The sequence below is a fragment of the Astatotilapia calliptera genome, chromosome 6 (assembly GCF_964374335.1).
Source record: "Astatotilapia calliptera chromosome 6, fAstCal68.1, whole genome shotgun sequence".
NCBI lineage: Eukaryota > Metazoa > Chordata > Actinopteri > Cichliformes > Cichlidae > Astatotilapia > Astatotilapia calliptera.
In genome coordinates, this window is record NC_137427.1 from 10,114,447 (window position 1) to 10,131,973 (window position 17,527).

Sequence of the window (17,527 nt, forward strand, 5' to 3'; positions counted from 1 at the left end):
GGTAGCAAAAGTATAGAAATTCTGTAGTTAAGTAGAAGTACAGATACTACTATTGAAAAATATTCCAGTAAAATTTGACAGTGTTCCTTCTTTTGGTTTTCTATTAGCTCTTTCGTCAGTGAGGCTGGTCAACGGTCAGAACCGCTGCTCTGGCAGAGTGGAGGTCTTCAATAATGGACAGTGGGGCACAGTGTGTGATGATTCTTGGGACCTGAATGATGCTAAAGTGGTGTGCAGACAGCTGGGCTGTGGAAGCGCTCGTTCAGCACTACAAAGTGCAGCTTTTGGACAGGGCAGCGGACCCATCTGGTTGGACGATGTATACTGTTTTGGAAATGAATCATCAATAACTGACTGCAGACACAACGGGCTTGGAGTCCACAACTGTGGTCACCATGAAGATGCCAGCGTCGTATGTGAATGTAAGTTAAAGTTCTCACATACTGAAAAATTGAAATAATGAAATCTTTTATCTTATCTTATATTATGACATTGAAGTACTCATGCTGGCCTCATTTGGTATTTCCTATTTCATCTGCTTTCATTTTTTATTAGTGACCTCATGTCTTTTTCTTTAGTCCAGCAGCCTCCACTCCAGACTTCACAGTTAATTTGTGGCCGTGATAAAATCCAAGTTGGTCTGCATATGGGCAGCATGTCATCCTCCGGTTTGAACCCCTTCTCAGGCAACCTGGCTTCCAGCAACTGTTCCTGGGTCAGAGTCCGTGATGATTATGTTTGGTATGAAATGGAGGCTCGGGCAGGTGCCTGTGGAAATGTGCTGAGGGTAAAGACTTATTTCTTTTTCCTATTGTTTAACTGTCCCATTAAAAAACACTACTGCGCAATTAATTTGTGATAAGATGGCTGTAGACTGTGTTTTGGCATAAAATGGCCTTTTTGTTATTCAAGGAGAAAAAAGTGAGCAACAGCAGTCAGAGACTTCAGAAGGATTCACTGTATTAACCCCTGTGGACATGTCTCTGGTGATTAGACTTTCTCTAGGTGACATGATTTCTTAACTGACTGAAAATGTCATCATCTGTCTTTCAGACCAACAGCACACATGTCATCTACTTCAACAGTTTATTCATCTACCCTCTGACTAATTTGTCCTTCGCTCTTCCTGTGGGTCTTCCCTTCTCCTGTGCTTATCCCCTGGACACAGACGCCAGCCTGAATGTAGCTATCAGGCCAGACCTGTAAGTTCATTGAATTTAACTGCAGCATCACTTAGTATATGTAGCTCTAAAATTCAGGGCTCTCATGTGTGTAATAGTATAGTTATTACCCCACTCTTTTCAATTATTCTGTTACCAAACTGCAATAATTAAGATGAATCTTGTTTACTGTGTGTGTTTCTTTTAACCATTTATGAGAGAGTAAGCATGCATTACTGTGAGCTGTTTGTAATTTAACATGACCACTGAAAGTCATTTTCAGATCCTTCATGCATAAACTTAAGTGCTTTTAGCTGTGAGGCTACTTTCCAAACAGCGTTACAGTTTGTTTAGAAAGCTCCACATTAAGTTGTTTACTCAATCCAGTTAACAGTTTGCTGCCTAGTTGTAGTTTAAAGATATGTTTTGTAATTAATCAATGCAGAATTTAACAAACATTTACCACCAGGAGGCAGCGTTTTACCAGTGCAAATGTCTTTTTAGTCGCACAATTTCCTCAAGAGACTTTGTTGCTTTTTGCTCAAAATACATATATATCTTGGACTTTATAAAATAAAGTTTATAAAATAAAATAAACAAAGTCTTCTTTCCAGTCAGAAAGGGAGATTTGTCAATTAACATAACAAAACATGTTTACTGGATTAAAACTCTAGTGTAAAATTTAAATCAGCTATATAATCTGTTATTTAGGCAGTGCTATTTCACTTGTTCAACTACTTGATTATATGCACTTGAAGCACTTTTTATCTGCACATGCTCACATACCAATGGATGCATGTTTAGCACCATCTCCAAAGACATTTCCAGCATATGGTCTGGAGGAGCTGGGGCTCGAACCATCAGACTTTTGAAGAAAACAAATCCAAAGCTGTCTTCTTACACAAACCAGGAAAAAGACAGAATAGCAGCAAGTAGTGTCTGAGAGATCATTGCATTATATAATTTTCTTTCCCTTTGTCAGGTTCACTGGAGGAATTTCAGGTTCGGGTCCAAAAGCTCGAGCCTCCATGTCTCTGTTCCGCAACTCCAACTACACTGAGTCTTATCCACCAGGCCAAGTCTTCCTCCCAGTGGGTTCACCTCTGTACGTGGGCGTCTCTGTGGAGGACACAGACCCAGTTTTGGCAGCTGTTCTGGAGGACTGCTACGCCACTCACTCACCAAACCCTGATGATCCCACACAATATCCTCTCATCCAGAACAAGTATGTGCATCTCTCCAACCTCACCAATGCTTTGTGAGATACAGTGAAGTGTGTGGACCCTGCTGATCTCCTCCCTCCTGTCTCACAGGTGTCCCACTGACCGCCTAAAGGTGTCAATAGTTGAGAGCGGCTCGTCCCTCCGAGCTCGTTTCTCTGCTCTGCTCTTCCTGCTCCAGGGTGAATACAGAGACATATATCTTCACTGCAGCCTCAGCCTGTGTAACCAGAGGAACTACAACTGTGTACCAGTGAGTTCCACATTTCATTTTAGCAGTACTCCATAATCCAAAATGGTTTCTCTGGTTTAAATCCTATATCTCTTTTCTCATTCTTTTGCCCTTTGCAGTCGTGCACAAGTAGGGCACATCGCTCTGTTTCCAACTCAGCTTTTATGAATCCCGTCACCATTGGACCGATCACTTGTGAGTATGAATTAAAACCTGGATTCAGAGCTCATGTCTTGACATAGTGATTTATATTAAACTAATAACTGCCATATCAACTTTTTCTTCTTCTTCTTTTTTTTTAGTGGACAAGCCAGCTGAGTGATCTGGAACATCCAATAACATTCTGTAGTGTGAAATTAACTGCCAGAACTCTGTTTTCAGAAGAGAGATGATTTAAATATAATATTCACAAATATTTTACACATATTTTTTTGATATTATGTTCCATTTGGGCTTTTTTTCATTGTATAACTGCAAACTGTCCAAATAAGGTATGCATCCTATTTGTAAAAACTATACCTTGATGCTAGAATGTGAAACCAACTGGGTGATAAACTGCAAAGCCACCAAGTATCACAGTTCACACACTCTAATCATACCCTTTACATTTCATTGCACCGTATGAAAATTGCAGAGAAGGTATTAATTCAATTCAATGCAATTTTATTTATAAAGTGCCGAATCAGAACAACTGTTTCCTCAAGGTGCTTTATGTTGTAAGGTCTAGACCCTACAATAATACAAAGAAAGCAGAGAAAACACCAACAAACATATGACCTCTATGGCCAAGTGCTTTGGTGACAGTGGGAAGGAAAAACACACTTTTAACAGGAAGAAACCTCCACCAGTTTCTTTCTCTCGAGTCCGAACTGGAAGTTTGTTCCACAGAAGAAGAAGCTCTGCCTGCCATTCTACTTTTAAATACTCTAGGAACCACAATAAAGCCTGTAGTCTGAGAGTGAAGTGCTTTAATGGGGTGATTCAGTACTATAAAATCATTATGATAAGATGGGGCCCGATTATTCTAGACCTTGTGTGTAAGGAAGAGGATTTTAAATCTGATTCTGGATTTAACAGGAAGCCAGTGAAGAGAAACAAATATCGGAGAAATCTGATCGCTTTCTAGTCTGTGTCAGTACTCTTGCTGCAGTATTTTTGATCAGCTGAAGGGTTTTCAGGGAATTTTTAGGACATCCTGATAATGAATTACAGTAGTCCAGCCTAGAAGTAATAAATGCCACCATTTCTTCTTTTTGTTTTGCGGGATAAATCAGCTCGGTGAGCTTGTAACATCCTGTAATATCAGAAAGACTTTCTATGATGTAATTAAATCCTTTTTTCAAATTCATTCTATATAATTTAATCAAACTGATGTTACATTGTAGAATTTAATATGTTATTTCATATGTTATATGCTAAGTACATTATATCCAACCTTATTATTATATTCACAAAACATTTTCTTTATTACTGGAACTAATATAATCTTTCTCAAAAAAACACTGGATTCCTCTCTGGGTTGGTTTACTGACTTTCCATATTTTGATAAACTGCCATTAAATTTGGGATGGGTATCAACAGTCAAAGAAGGAGGATTTGAATGACTTTGGTTAACAGATGACTTTTCCTCTGGCGTCACCATGAGGTTGTCATTTGTATTACATGATGAAAATCAGGTCTGTAAGCTTTTGGACAATGACTGTTTCTGTGATCTTTCCTCTGTACACTGCAACACTGAATTTTCTAGATATGAGCGAAGTGCAGATTCCAGCTTGAATTCAAGAGGTTTTTACAAAAGTACAGCATTAACAGCTTAGTCAGGCCATCATTTGACTTAAAGACATATATACCTATGAGCAAGATAATGAAGAGTTCACGAGTGGTCAAATAAAGAAGGAGTATGATCCAGAGTATACCACATCACCAGGTAATGTCATGGCCTTGGCATGTATGGTTAAGAATAGAAACAAGTTAACTTTGTGTTTACTGATGATGTGACTCCTGGTGATGAGTACACGACTGTACTTTCTGCTCAGATTAAACAAAATCCTGCAAGAATTTCTCAAGGCAACGAAATGGGATATTCTTCAATAGACACATCAGTCACTGATCTGAACCCTAGTAGACCATAGTTTACAGTTACTGAAGGTAGAAAGACCCACAAACAAGTAACAACTGAACATGGGCTCAATAAAAGCCTGTTAAAGCATCTCAGAGGAGGAACCACAGCATTTGGTGATGTTCACACGTCCCAGTTGCTGTCTTGGTAGCCGGGGATCGGTCTGCCAGGGCCTCCGCTCCTGGCTGCTGCCCGACACACGATGCACCCGACCCCTGTGATACCTCCTGCGGGTGGTGGGCCTGCAGGACGATGGGCCTATGTCCTTTTTTTGGGCTGTGCCCGGCTGGGCTCAATGGACTAAGGCCTGGCCACCATACGCTCGCCCTCGGGCACCCTCCCTGAGCCTGGCTCCAGGGAAGGGCCCTGGTAACCCTATCCCAGGCAGGGTGAACTGTTCTCTTCTCATAATGGTCTTCTGAACCGCTCTTTGTCTGGTCCCTCACCCAGGACCAATTTGCCATGGGAGACCCTACCAGGGGGCAGAAGCCCTCAGACAACACAGCCCCTGGGATCCCTGGAACACACAAAACCCTCCACCACGATAAGGTAGCGAATCGCAGAGGGGGATTGGTGATGTTCATGGATTCTAAACTTCAGGCAGTTATTGAGAGCAAAGAATCCTCATCCAAGTATTCAAATGTAAAATTATGTTATTTTATCTAGTTAATTTTGAACCTCTGAAATACAGAACTATGTATAAAATGGCTTCCTAAGCAGTTAATAGTTTTGTTAAACCCTTTGAATTAAAGCTGAAGGTCAGCCCTTCAATAACATCTCGACTTTATTATTTAACCTCCTAAGACCTGAACTCTTTCACGGCATGCATTTTTAATTTTTCTTTGCCATTTGGGCTGATTGGGACCTAATGAATATAAAAACAAAGAATTACCTGATTTTTTTTTTTATAACCTAATTTTTGTTTCTGAGAAAAATGAGATCAACATATGAGGACATTCGTTTTAAATTTTGATAGAACAGTGGCAGTATAATGTCCTCGTAAGTGGATATCAGTCCCTTGTAGAGCAAAATTAGGTATTTTGGTCTAGACATCCAAAAATGTGATGTCCACATATGTGGACGCCAGGTCCTAGGAGGTTAAAAACAAAATTACAAGAATTGTACAGTTTTCCAAAAGGTTACCGACCAAACTGCACCACCTAATTAGTGCTAAATAATGGTAAATAATGCTGTTTAGACCAGGATGATATATCTGTCTTTCATGCTACTCTGTAGGCACCAAAGTAAAAATTACGCTCTCCTGTTATTACATTTGATGCCTCCAACAAAACACTGGATTTGTGTTTAGTAAGCTATTTACCCTCACATTTCATTTATTTTATTGTAAATAAAGCTATCACACTGGTGGACGTTAAGTGATGTGATGAATGCTGTGGCTGAAGGTCATGTAATGGCTAATGTTTTCAGGGGCGTGTCTCTGAGTTTACTTTTTGATTGACTGGTCTAGAGTCCAATCCAGTGCTTTTTTTTTTAACTCAAATTATAATTTATATATATATAAATAAATATTATATATAATGTATATATGTATGTAACAGGTTACTGAGCTGTGCTGAGCCTCAACTCGAGATTTCAGTGTGACAAAGGTGGCCTTCCTTTGTACCTGGTAAGATCGCCATAGTAACTTAACACTGAGCACCTTTTATGTGACCTGAGTTATAATTTAAAATTGTCAAGCAGTGCATAGATTCTCCGCTGAAGGAATGCTTTTTGTGCATGTCACCGTGACATCAGCACAAACTGCATGCATTGCATTGCTGCCAGAATTTGCATGTATTCAGTTGGTGACTCCAAAAATGCATAAATGCGTTTTTATGTGTCGCCTTCCTGTAAAGTCTGTTTTACGCTGCTTGACCTGAAGCTCACAGGCTAGAGCACCTTTTCAGTCAGTGAACTCAATTTAGCTTACAGAAGACTATAAAAGTAACTGAGGAAAATTTAAAATCAAATCTACATTTAGCAGTCAGTTAGTTTGGCGGCACACAGACGGGAGTAGTTGAAAAAATTCTTCAGTTATGCTAGTTGATCAGATGGTTTTATAAAGGCTGTGAAGGTTTTCATTGTATTTATAGTAACAAGCTGATTGCCGTGTGTGTCCGAGAGGAGAGGCTACTGCTGCATAAGACAGCATTGTCATCACTAGTGTTTTTTGTTTACAGGCTTTTAGTTGAGAAAAAGAGGCTACTTGGGCTGGTTGTATTATAATTTTTATACATGTGTTTGACAGTCTAAATGCTTTTATTGTTAGTAAAAGTGAAATGAATTGATCGTGCTGTTGAGCCTCTTGTTTTTTCTTTCACTAACTTCAAACACTAGGCTTTTGTTCTTTTAATCTTAAAACAGACTATAGGCAGAAAAAATGTTAGTTTTTCTTTACAGATGAATTCATGCCTTTGAGGCAAATATTATAGAATATGACCAGATCAAATAACATCACTATTTCCCATTGGGTCTTATCATGTGCACTTAGTTTAGGATAATATGATGTCTTGTCTATGTAATATTTTGATCTAAGAATCAGAATCAGAATACTTTATTAATCCCGAAGGAAATTAGGGTTACAGCAGGCAGCACGCTAATGGCGCATGCACACTTACAAAGGAACCTTCTGACCAAACTTACACAAACAACACATTGGGAAGACATGTCAGAGAGGTAGGCTGATAGGAAAAAAACAACGAAAATACATAACATGAGGTGAGAGGAGGAGAAAAAAAAAACTCCACTCAGACTGAGCTCCTAATGGGAGAACAGTTTGATAACAGAAAAAAACACCTCAGCACAAAAAGCACATGACTATCAGTACACCATAGAAACACAAGACAAGCAACAGGGTGGGTAAAGGGTAAGAGAGAGCCGGTGTAGACAGCGCATCCGGTCCTGCAGCATGTCTGCGCTGGTCCAGTCGACCGCCATCTTCCCCGGGAGGGGACAAGCATCGAAGGAGTTTGGAAAGGGAGGGGGGATGAGTGTGTATCAGTGTGTGTGTGTGTGTGTGTGTGTGTGTGTCCAGAGTTCAGCTGAGACAGTGTCCTCCGCCCTGCTAGGCTAAGTAAACAGTCTTCCAGCCAACCCAGGTGGCCTTGCGTAGGATAGGAAGAACAGTCTAAGCACAGTCTGTTATCAGGGTGTTTTTGTTCAGCTCCTGCCTTGAGATCACAGCTGGCGCCGAAGTGGTAGCCGCATGAAGTGATGGTGGTTTTTACTTTAGTGCGAACAACTCGTGTGAATTTCAAAGCTGTTCTAACAGTCCGACACTGGTCTCTCAATCTCCCGTTGGAGAGCCGTGAGCTTCTCCATAATCTTATCAAACTTACGCTCCGTGATGTTGTCCTTCTTGTGCTCAAAGAGCAGATTCTGAGAACTAACGACTGCAGTGAGCTTCTCCAAGATGTAATCAATTTTCGCTCAGAGATCTTATTCTGAGTGCGATGTAAGATGTAATCCATCTTAGATATGACAAGTTTGTATGTTTTTTCTTCAAATTCAAAAGATTTTTTTTTACATTTTTATTTGTTAAAAAAACGGGGGCCTAACGACATCTTCTGTAATGACTCTAATTGTAAGACTTGAATGTTGTATGACACTACCTGCATAAAACAGAAAGGAGGTCAGATTATATCAAAGCCTATTCCTCATATCTTACAGTAAAAATCACGTGAGAGCAAATCTAAAACAAACATATCTTGATAAGATACCAAGATTTTATCCTATCAAGATACAATACCAAGATATGGTATCTTATCAGTGCAATAGTTTAACCTGAATTGGTTAGATAGGTTATCTGTTTTCATTCTTCCTCTTCTGGCTGCTCCCTAGCATGCTCTCCACAGTGGATCACCTCCATCTCACCCTATCCCTCCTCTGTCACACCAACCCTCTGCATCTCCTCTTTCACCACATCCATGAATCATCTATGTTGTCCAGCACCTGGAAGCTCCATAATCAACATCTTTGGTCAAATACATCAACTCTATATCTTCTCTGCAGATATCTAAACTATCTCAGCAACTACCCTCTCTCTCAGACAAGTCAATAAAAGTCTTTTCTCTTTGCTGTCTCTTTGCTACCTCTCTCTTTTCTGTACGCCAAGCCGCCCAGTGCTCTAGTCCAGCGGTCCCCAACCCCCGGGCCTTGGACCGGTACCGGTCCGTGAGTCGTTTGGTACCGGGCCGCGAGAGTTGAGGCTCAGGTGTGAAATGTATAGTTTTCAGGGTTTTTATCGGTTTTCAGCATTATTTTGTTATCGTTTTTATCGTTTACTCGGTTTTCCTTGGTCTTTTCACGTGTGTTATGAATAAATTTTCTTTTTTTCGGTACCGGTACTAGTTTTATTTTGTTGTATTTATCCGCGACACCTTAAAGGCCGGTCCATGAAAATATTGTCGGGCATAAACCGGTCCGTGGCGCAAAAAAGGTTGGGGACCGCTGCTCTAGTCTACTTTCTTCATGTCCTTCACTACCCCTCTTTTTCTTCACTGATCTCTTTGTTTTGTTTTGAACACTTTCCTTTACTTCCTCATTCCACCACCAATTCCACAGTCCAGAGGACACAACACCTTCTTGGGAATTTCCCTCATCACTTAAGCTGTACTTTCCAAGTCATCTGGCAACTAATTCCCTACTACCCAGAGGCCATGTCCACATAATACGTTTTCATTTGAGAACGCATCTTTTTCTCTCCGTTTTGGCCTTCCGTCCACACTGAGACGGCATTTTTGGTCAAGGAAAACTGAGCTCTTTGAAAATGCTCTCCAAAGCAGATACATTTGAAAACATCGTTTTCGAATCGCAGTGTGGACTGCGAATCCGGAGCATTTAGAAAATTCTTTAATTCTCACTCACTTTTGCTACTTTGTACTTTTGTGTTACTTGCAGCAAGAACTCCACCTCATTGTCAGTCCATTTAAAAAACTTGGTGCTTTTCCTCAACATTTTACAGCAACGTTTCAAAGAGCCGGTAAGTAAATAAACAGCAGGCAGAAATTAGCAGGTCGAATCGTTTTCGTTTCACGCATGCGCAATACAGAAACAAGCGCTTTGAGTCGTTTCAGTGTAGATGAACAACTGTTAGGAAATGACTGAAAACGACAGTGTGGACGCGGAGCGTTTTTAGACGAGAATGTCGTTTTCAAATTTATCATTTGAAATTAGTGTAGACGTAGCCAGAGTCTGTATCAGCTTCTCTGTCTCTTATCTCTTATAGATTGCACAGGAGACAACAGAGGGCGAAAATAAAACAGGAAGTAACAAACACGGAGAGAGACAAAGTGTTAACAAGATACAAAAGGACACTGGAGATGTTATGCTGAGATATAAACCAATGCTCAAAATGCAAACAGAGCCAGAGTACAAAAGTAACAAGAACTACAGACTGAAATATCCAAAAGAATAAACTAAGAATAGAAACACGAAACTCTTGCCCAAAGACCCAAAGCAACAACACCTTCCCCCATTCTTCCACATCATCCTATATGTTAGCAGTCATCATAGCAAGCCTTGTCTACCAATAACATTATTCTTATTTTACTTACCCCAATTAATATTTTGTTTTTCTGTTGGTGATGATTCCTGAGATCTTAATGATGCCAATGTGGTGTGCAGACAGTTGGGCTGTGGCAGCGCTAATAGCACTACCAAATGCAAACATACTTGGTTTGGGGTCCACAATTGTGTTAACTGTAAAGATGCCAGAGTCATCTGTGGAGGTAAATATTATAACAAAGCAGGCTTATGTCTCCTTTTATGAATTTGCCACCGGGCCAAATCCAGTGACGTGTTTACTGGCTTCAGTGAGGTGGAGACGGTGCTTGCGCAAAGTGTCTGTGTACCCCTTTCTGTCTCTCTCTCTCTTCCTCTCTCTCTCTCTCTCTCTCTCTTTCTTGATAGTGTTGCGTCCGTCGGCCCCAGAAGGTTAATAACACTCACCTTCATTCCATTTCCAGAGTGTAACAATCAACCACTTGTGGCACATGCCACCCCAGTAGATCCGCCCCTGATAATCAGGAGGGCTGGAAACTGGTCACAGCTGGGATAAACCTAAGTATTAGTACAGAGGAAATAGAATGACTACAAGTAAATCACCAAAGTTTGATTCTGCTCATCTGGACGTGAAGTTTTCAGTGGGAGAAACGTTTCGTCACTAATCCAAGTGACTTCTTCGGTCTCAGCTGAGTGCAGGTTTCCCCAATCTTATAAACAGTACGCTGCATAACGGCTGAAGGAACAATGGTCTGGGAGGTCAGTTCCTTAATCATTAATATGCAAATTCTTATTTTTCCCTCGTTTCTTCCACTAAAAACGTAAATATGGATAACAAAAAGTGTAGATGAATCTGAGATGGTTTAACAAAAAATAGTCTAAACAATTTGATGAGTCAACATGGAATAGAATTTTTTCATTTTTGTGACTGGGAATTTCACATTGGATTTTTGGATTTATGTGTGTTCAAATATGGGACTTTGCAATCTTTGGACAACCAAGCCCTGCTGGTCAAGCAGAGGACTTGGTTGATTTGAAATACAATTACCCAGCAATGTTAATGACCTTATAGAAATTAACCAAATTAGTTGCAAAATGTTACTTGAGATTTTTCTCTTTAGCTCCACTTCATGACATTTCATGAAGTGTCAAACATTCAAGAATAATGTTTGTGCAAATAAAACTGCCAAAATTAATGAATTCTTTTGGTACTCTGGTGCAAATAAATATAAAACATAAAAAAATATGATTCTTCAAGATTTTGTGACTAAAACACCACAAATGTCCTTTATTTAAAATCATCTTCTTCAGCCCATCTGTTATATGTTGTTTTTAAACATTTTTCATCTTTTCTCTGTGTTTTTGTACAATAGTGTTGTTTTGCTTGGCGTTCCTATGGTGGATTACCACGTGGTTTCTAAGATGTAAAGAATACGTAGGAAGCGTCTTCTTATTTAGTCAAATCACATTTATATAAAACATTTAAATCTAAAAACTGTTTACTTAAAGTTTTAAAAACAAATTTGAGACAAATATACTTAATAATAAAACCTAAAAACAAACTCTAATTCCAGTAGAAAGAAGAGGATTCGGGGGCAAAAGAACCCACCTGAGTCTTTAGTGAGAGGCTGAAACAGAGTTTTCCCACAAAGGCTTTGAGGAAGAGAGGAGAGATAGCAGTGAGATAACAGTGATCACTTGACTCAGCAGAATGATTGGTGGGGTGAAGTGATTATACACACACAATCATACACACACGCACAGGCACAAAGATAAGTTGTGAAATCCAGGTCAATAATCTCAAAGTGGTGCTGCTCTCAGGCACATTTTTGGTCATTATATGGTCCCTGATTATGCTGTATAATTTTTTTTATTTTATTTTTTTTACCTTTCTCCAGCTGAGGACAGTGTTTTCCATAAGGGTGCGTCTACTTGGCTTCCCATGATGAAAGGGAAAGTAGATTACATGGTCACTGATAGGCATAGGGCCAAGACAAATGTGGTAATTATATTCATTTCCTAAATGATTATTTATGACTCTTTCTGAATCAAATGATCACACACACGTCAAGGTTCAAAATTCAAGGTTGTCTTAACTGTTCATCTACAGGAAATTTGTTTGGTAGCAAGCGTTCACATATTTGAGTGAGCAGCCGTGGGATGTGAAGAGTACATTTTTTAAAGAGAGCACTTCCTGTTCTCAAAAGTCTTTTCTTTGCTTCATTCCATAATGTATCCTGTCCATTTTAAGAACAACAGGATAAACATGAGAAAACAGGACAAAAAGATTCTGCAATTAGATTTTTATCACTAAAACAAGTTTCTGATTTTTTACAGCCTTATTTATTATTTAACCTGTCCTTGTTGACTTGTTGAGCCTCCTGTCATCTGAGGACCTGATTATTCATTAACAAATAAAGATCAGTACAGTGAGAGGAAAAAACTCAAGGAGATTTCACATGAGAGATTTCTATATTTGTATTTGTCCTTCTTTTTGCTATTTCTATGTATCCACCAATTCAGAAATGTTGTAACAAAATTATATGACAGCCACATTGCTTTAGTGAACAGAGCCGTCAGTCAATAAAAATCATGTAAAGACGAATCTATTAATGATGAGGATCTAAATACCCACATTCAAGTACTGACAGGGACTTTAAACACTTGCCTCGAGGCAACAATTTGGATTTACAAATTAACATAACCCCACAAACTGTATGTATTCGGACTGTGGGAGGAACCAGAGTACCCAGAGAGAGAACCCACACGAACACAGGAGAACATGCTCCACACAGAAAAGGTCCCAGCCAGGTGGTGGAGTCGAACTAGGACCTTCTTGCTATGAGGCAACAGTGCTAACCACTGTGCCGTTGTGAAAAGAAAAAAGCAGGTGAAGATGAGTCTATTCATGATGAAGATAAAAATACGCACAAAGCCTATAATGAAGCTAATTGTGTTTGACTGTGGTTATTTCACATCTAATACCAGTCAGAGTGTTAAATACATCCTGAGAGATGTAAACAGGGTTGTAGCACATGACTCTGGAACCCCTCTTTGAGAGCTCTTCTGTCTTTCTTGATCCATAACCATGTCATAGCCATATCTCTCACACGTGTTGCTTTCTGTTCAAGCTGCTATCAGTACAAATGATTGTTATTGTATCAACTCACTTTGTTTCACACCATTTGGAGATGGGACGCTCATGCTTATTCACCATCTGGCTGTTTGGAAATGAAGGATGGTTGCTTTTCATGCCTTTTAGCTGTGATGGCTCATTTTGACATGCGGTCACATCTGGGAATTGGCTTACTGACTGTAAGAACGGCTGCCTGCATAAACCATTCAGTCAACTGTGCTCCTCTCACCTTTATTTTAAAATACATTTGTTAACAGCTAACTTTCCTCAGTTAACTTTTTCCTCATTCTCAGTGCTTATACTAAAAAACATGACTCAAAGTGCATATTAGCAGTCACCTATATATAATTTATTAACATTCCCAGAAGCTGATTATTTTGAGTAAGAAAATGTTAAACAAAACCAAATTTTCATTCTAGGATTGCAACAGGCCTCCTGCTACTGAGGCCTTGGGTATTCAATCCGACTCCTCCCTCCAACTTAGGCCCTTGTGTACATAAATATATGGCTTTTTAAAAAGCTTTCTGTTGATTTTGGACTCTTCTCTGGCAAGCATTTCTCAGAAAAAATAAGGAGGCTGTCATTAACTTAAATATAGCAAAGCAGAAACTGCAACCGACTTAAGAGATACTATGTAATACTATTTATTCCAATAAGAAGTGACAAGAAAGTATCAAAAAATGCAATAAATCAGATTGGGTCAGCCAAGTTTGATGCACAAGTCCTGCTTTCCAAGAAGCCAGTATGACGATGAAAATCAAGTTTTTAAAGCCAGTCACATAAATGCAGATAAACTGAGAAATACATGCATGATGATCAGTGTTAAAGTTCACTTGGCATCATTTGAAATATTATCAGATGAGAATTTGATAAGAGGAACCTGAGGTAAGATTATCAGGTTAAACAATATATACAACGTGCAAATATCGCGTTTCAACTCAGACGCCAAGACTGATAATAATAACATAATAATAATAAGTGTTATAAATGAGCAATTTATGTCTTCCAACAAAGAAACACAGAAAGAGGTCATATATATATATTCTCAGGCTCACACTCATTCGAAATTAAAGATTCAGTACAGACACTAACAAAGTTTTAGGATTTTTAAAACGTTTTTTAAAATGCAGTCATCGTCAGATCAGATTTTTAAAAAATAGAACGTTTTTAACCCAAAAAGTCTCCTCGCTGCATCTTTGACCGACATGTTTCTCTATTCTAATGTCTGTAAGTGTCTTGCACTTACAAATATGAGAATAATGTTAATAATTTTATAGACTGATATATAATTTGATTTATAAGAATGTTGTCAGATTTGTGTCGCTCTGTAATGAATGAAAGAATGAATGCAGGAGGAAAATATCCTGGCCCATAAAACATTTAACCTCTATTTAAATGGATGCATCAGTATATGGCTTTTCTTTCTGCAGGAACTTGTGTTACCAGCTGTACTTCTTGTCATCCTGAAACCACCGGCTCGCAGTCATGTGAACAAGGCCGTGCACTCGCTTGTGTCTGTAAAGATGGCTTTGTAGGTGAAGGCCTCACCAGCTATGACCCAAAAATCTGCAGTGACTCTTCTTGCTGTAACCGAGGTTACCACTGGTTCGCAGAGAAGGGCTGTGTGAACAATGAGGAGTGTTCCTTCTCAAACTCACCATGCACATCATTTCAGATCTGTTACAACACACCGGGATCATATAAATGTCTGGAGCTTTCCTCCAACACCAGACTGTCCGTCTCTTCCCAATCTGTGCTGATTCCCTGTGGAAACACAGTTTGTCCTTCAGGCATGGACTGCATCAATTCCCAATGTGTGGACCCTGTCAGAACTACATCACATTGAATGATGACTGCCGAAGATATTTTGGATATACACTGTGATCGAGGTAAAAAACTGGGAAGGCTGGTATCGCCTGTTTCTGGACCAAACCAGTGCTCGTATAGTAACATGAGGTGGAGATGAAGTCAGCCGTGGAGGTGTGCAGGTGGATAGCAAATGAGCAACAGCTTTTAACTTTCCACAAGTACTCATTTATTTTAAATATCAAAATTAAAAGTGCTAGCTCTACCACAAGTTACTTGGGAGCACACTAGTCCGCGTACACACGGCGGAATCCATAACAGAGATAGGGGGTTACAACTGTTACAGTATTCCAGAGTGGTGTGTGGAATCAAACAGGTGTGGAACCGATGCGCCTTTGTGGATAACACAACCTCATCCCACATGGTCAGGTGAAATTGTAAATCGCACTGTGTGCAATGTTTGGAGTGGCAGCTGCTGCTACTATCGGTCACAGACCATTCATGTCAAACATATGCAAACTACTATGTCTACAAACTTGTGGGACCACCCACATACCAACTTGCATACTGTGAAGGTAATGTTGGACTTTAAATATGATTAACCTGTTACTGATTCAGTTGGGTTAAAGGCTTCTGAGTGCATGATTATTATTATCGTCAACAAAGGTCAATATAACAGATGCTAGAGTTCCCCAAACCACACCTATTCCACCTACCACAACTTGAGTGGACAACAGCACAGAAGTCGAGGGGGGTGGTCCGTCTGGTTAATGGTAGCAGCATCTACTCTGGCAGCGTGAAGACCTTCCACAGTGGACAGTGGGGCACAGTGTGAGATGATTTGTGGGATCTGAATGATGCCAACGTGGTGTGCAGACAACTGAGCTGTGGAAGTGCTCGTTCAGCACCACAAAATGCAGCTTTTGGACAGGGCAGCGGACCCATCTGGTTGGACAATGTAAGATGTTTTGGAAATGAACCACAACTGTGGTCACCATGAAGATGCCCGTGTTGTATGTGGACGAAGTTAAAGTTCCTACAGACTGAAAAATTGAAATAATGCACTTAAAATGTTAAGTTATGGTAATGGTTTGTGGAGATACTCATCTTGACCTCATTTGGTATTTTCATTGCTGGAATGTGCAAACATCAAGTTATGACTCTGGCTGACTCTAATTGTTGTACCATATAAATTATTGACTCAAGCTTTGTGGATGTGTCAGTTCAGTTTGAATGTGACCTTCTTTTTCTTCTTAGATTAATAAGTAACTCCTTTGATGTCATATGAATAAGTTCTCTATCTTACCCACTTATATATTTCACCATCAATCACTTCAATTTGTCCTTTGCACACAGAAACAGGCCTATAAATTCCCATCCTTGCTGTGAGCTTAAGAGCTGGATTCTCAGAGTGTCTCCAGGGTAAGTACAGACACATCAGAAGTTATAGATTTTATGCAGAATAAGATGACATACGGGTAATAAGTTTTAAAACATCTCATTGGTCTTTTTCATCTAGTTTGAGTGGTGGATGTGATCAATTATGGGAGCACCTGCTGGACTATTTTTACTCATACTTGTGCATATTTTCACAGGAAGCCCTTCAGGTAAATAATTTCTAGTTAGACATAAACTCACTGTGTGATTCACTGTCTTTTCCTTTTTCAAATACGGATGGGATCTAATTAAGACACTAATGAAATATTTGCTCCAGACAAATTATAACGAAGTCAGGACAGATGTGAGGACAGATGTGCAAATCACAAATATGAACATGTTAATTTTACTCATTTAACTTTGATATGGAAACTACTATCTCTACAAACTTGTGGATCCACCTGCATTGTACTATACATACTGTGCAAGTAATGTTACACTTTAAATATGATGAATCTGTAACCGATTCAGCTGGCTCACTGGTTTCTGAGTGCATCATCATCATCATTATTATTATCATTATTATTATTATTATTATTATTATTATTGTTGTTGTTGTTGTTGTTGTTGTTGTTGTAAACAGAGGCCAACACAGCAGTCGAGGGGGAGGTCCGCCTGGTTAATGGAAACAGCTCCTGCTCTGGCAGGGTTGAGATCTTTCACAGTGGACAGTGGGGGACGGTGTGTGACGATGCCTGGGGCCTGGTGGATGCTCAGGTGGTGTGTAGACAGCTGGGCTGTGGCAGGGTCTTCTCAGCACTAACAAACGCACAATTTGGACAGGGCAGCGGACCCATCTGGTTGGATGATGTCGCATGCTCAGGCAACGAATCAAAGCTCTCTGAGTGTCAACACAGAGGGTTTGGATCTCATAACTGTGCCCACTCTGAGGATGCTGGTGTCGTCTGTGAAGGT

The 17,527-nt window shown here is 39.7% G+C and overlaps 1 pseudogene across 1 annotated transcript in view; it reads left to right on the forward strand.

Moving 5' to 3' along the window:
• LOC113023794 (scavenger receptor cysteine-rich domain-containing protein DMBT1-like) overlaps positions 1-17,527 on the forward strand; it is a 41,000-nt pseudogene that overhangs the window by 5,248 nt on the left and 18,225 nt on the right. Inside the window, exons 8-17 of the transcript XR_013909369.1 lie at positions 108-422; positions 579-787; positions 1,054-1,202; positions 2,143-2,385; positions 2,474-2,633; positions 2,732-2,807; positions 14,905-15,194; positions 15,855-16,162; positions 16,572-16,597; positions 17,196-17,525. The product of XR_013909369.1 is annotated as a scavenger receptor cysteine-rich domain-containing protein DMBT1-like (transcript). The remainder of the gene's footprint in view (positions 1-107; positions 423-578; positions 788-1,053; positions 1,203-2,142; positions 2,386-2,473; positions 2,634-2,731; positions 2,808-14,904; positions 15,195-15,854; positions 16,163-16,571; positions 16,598-17,195; positions 17,526-17,527) is intronic.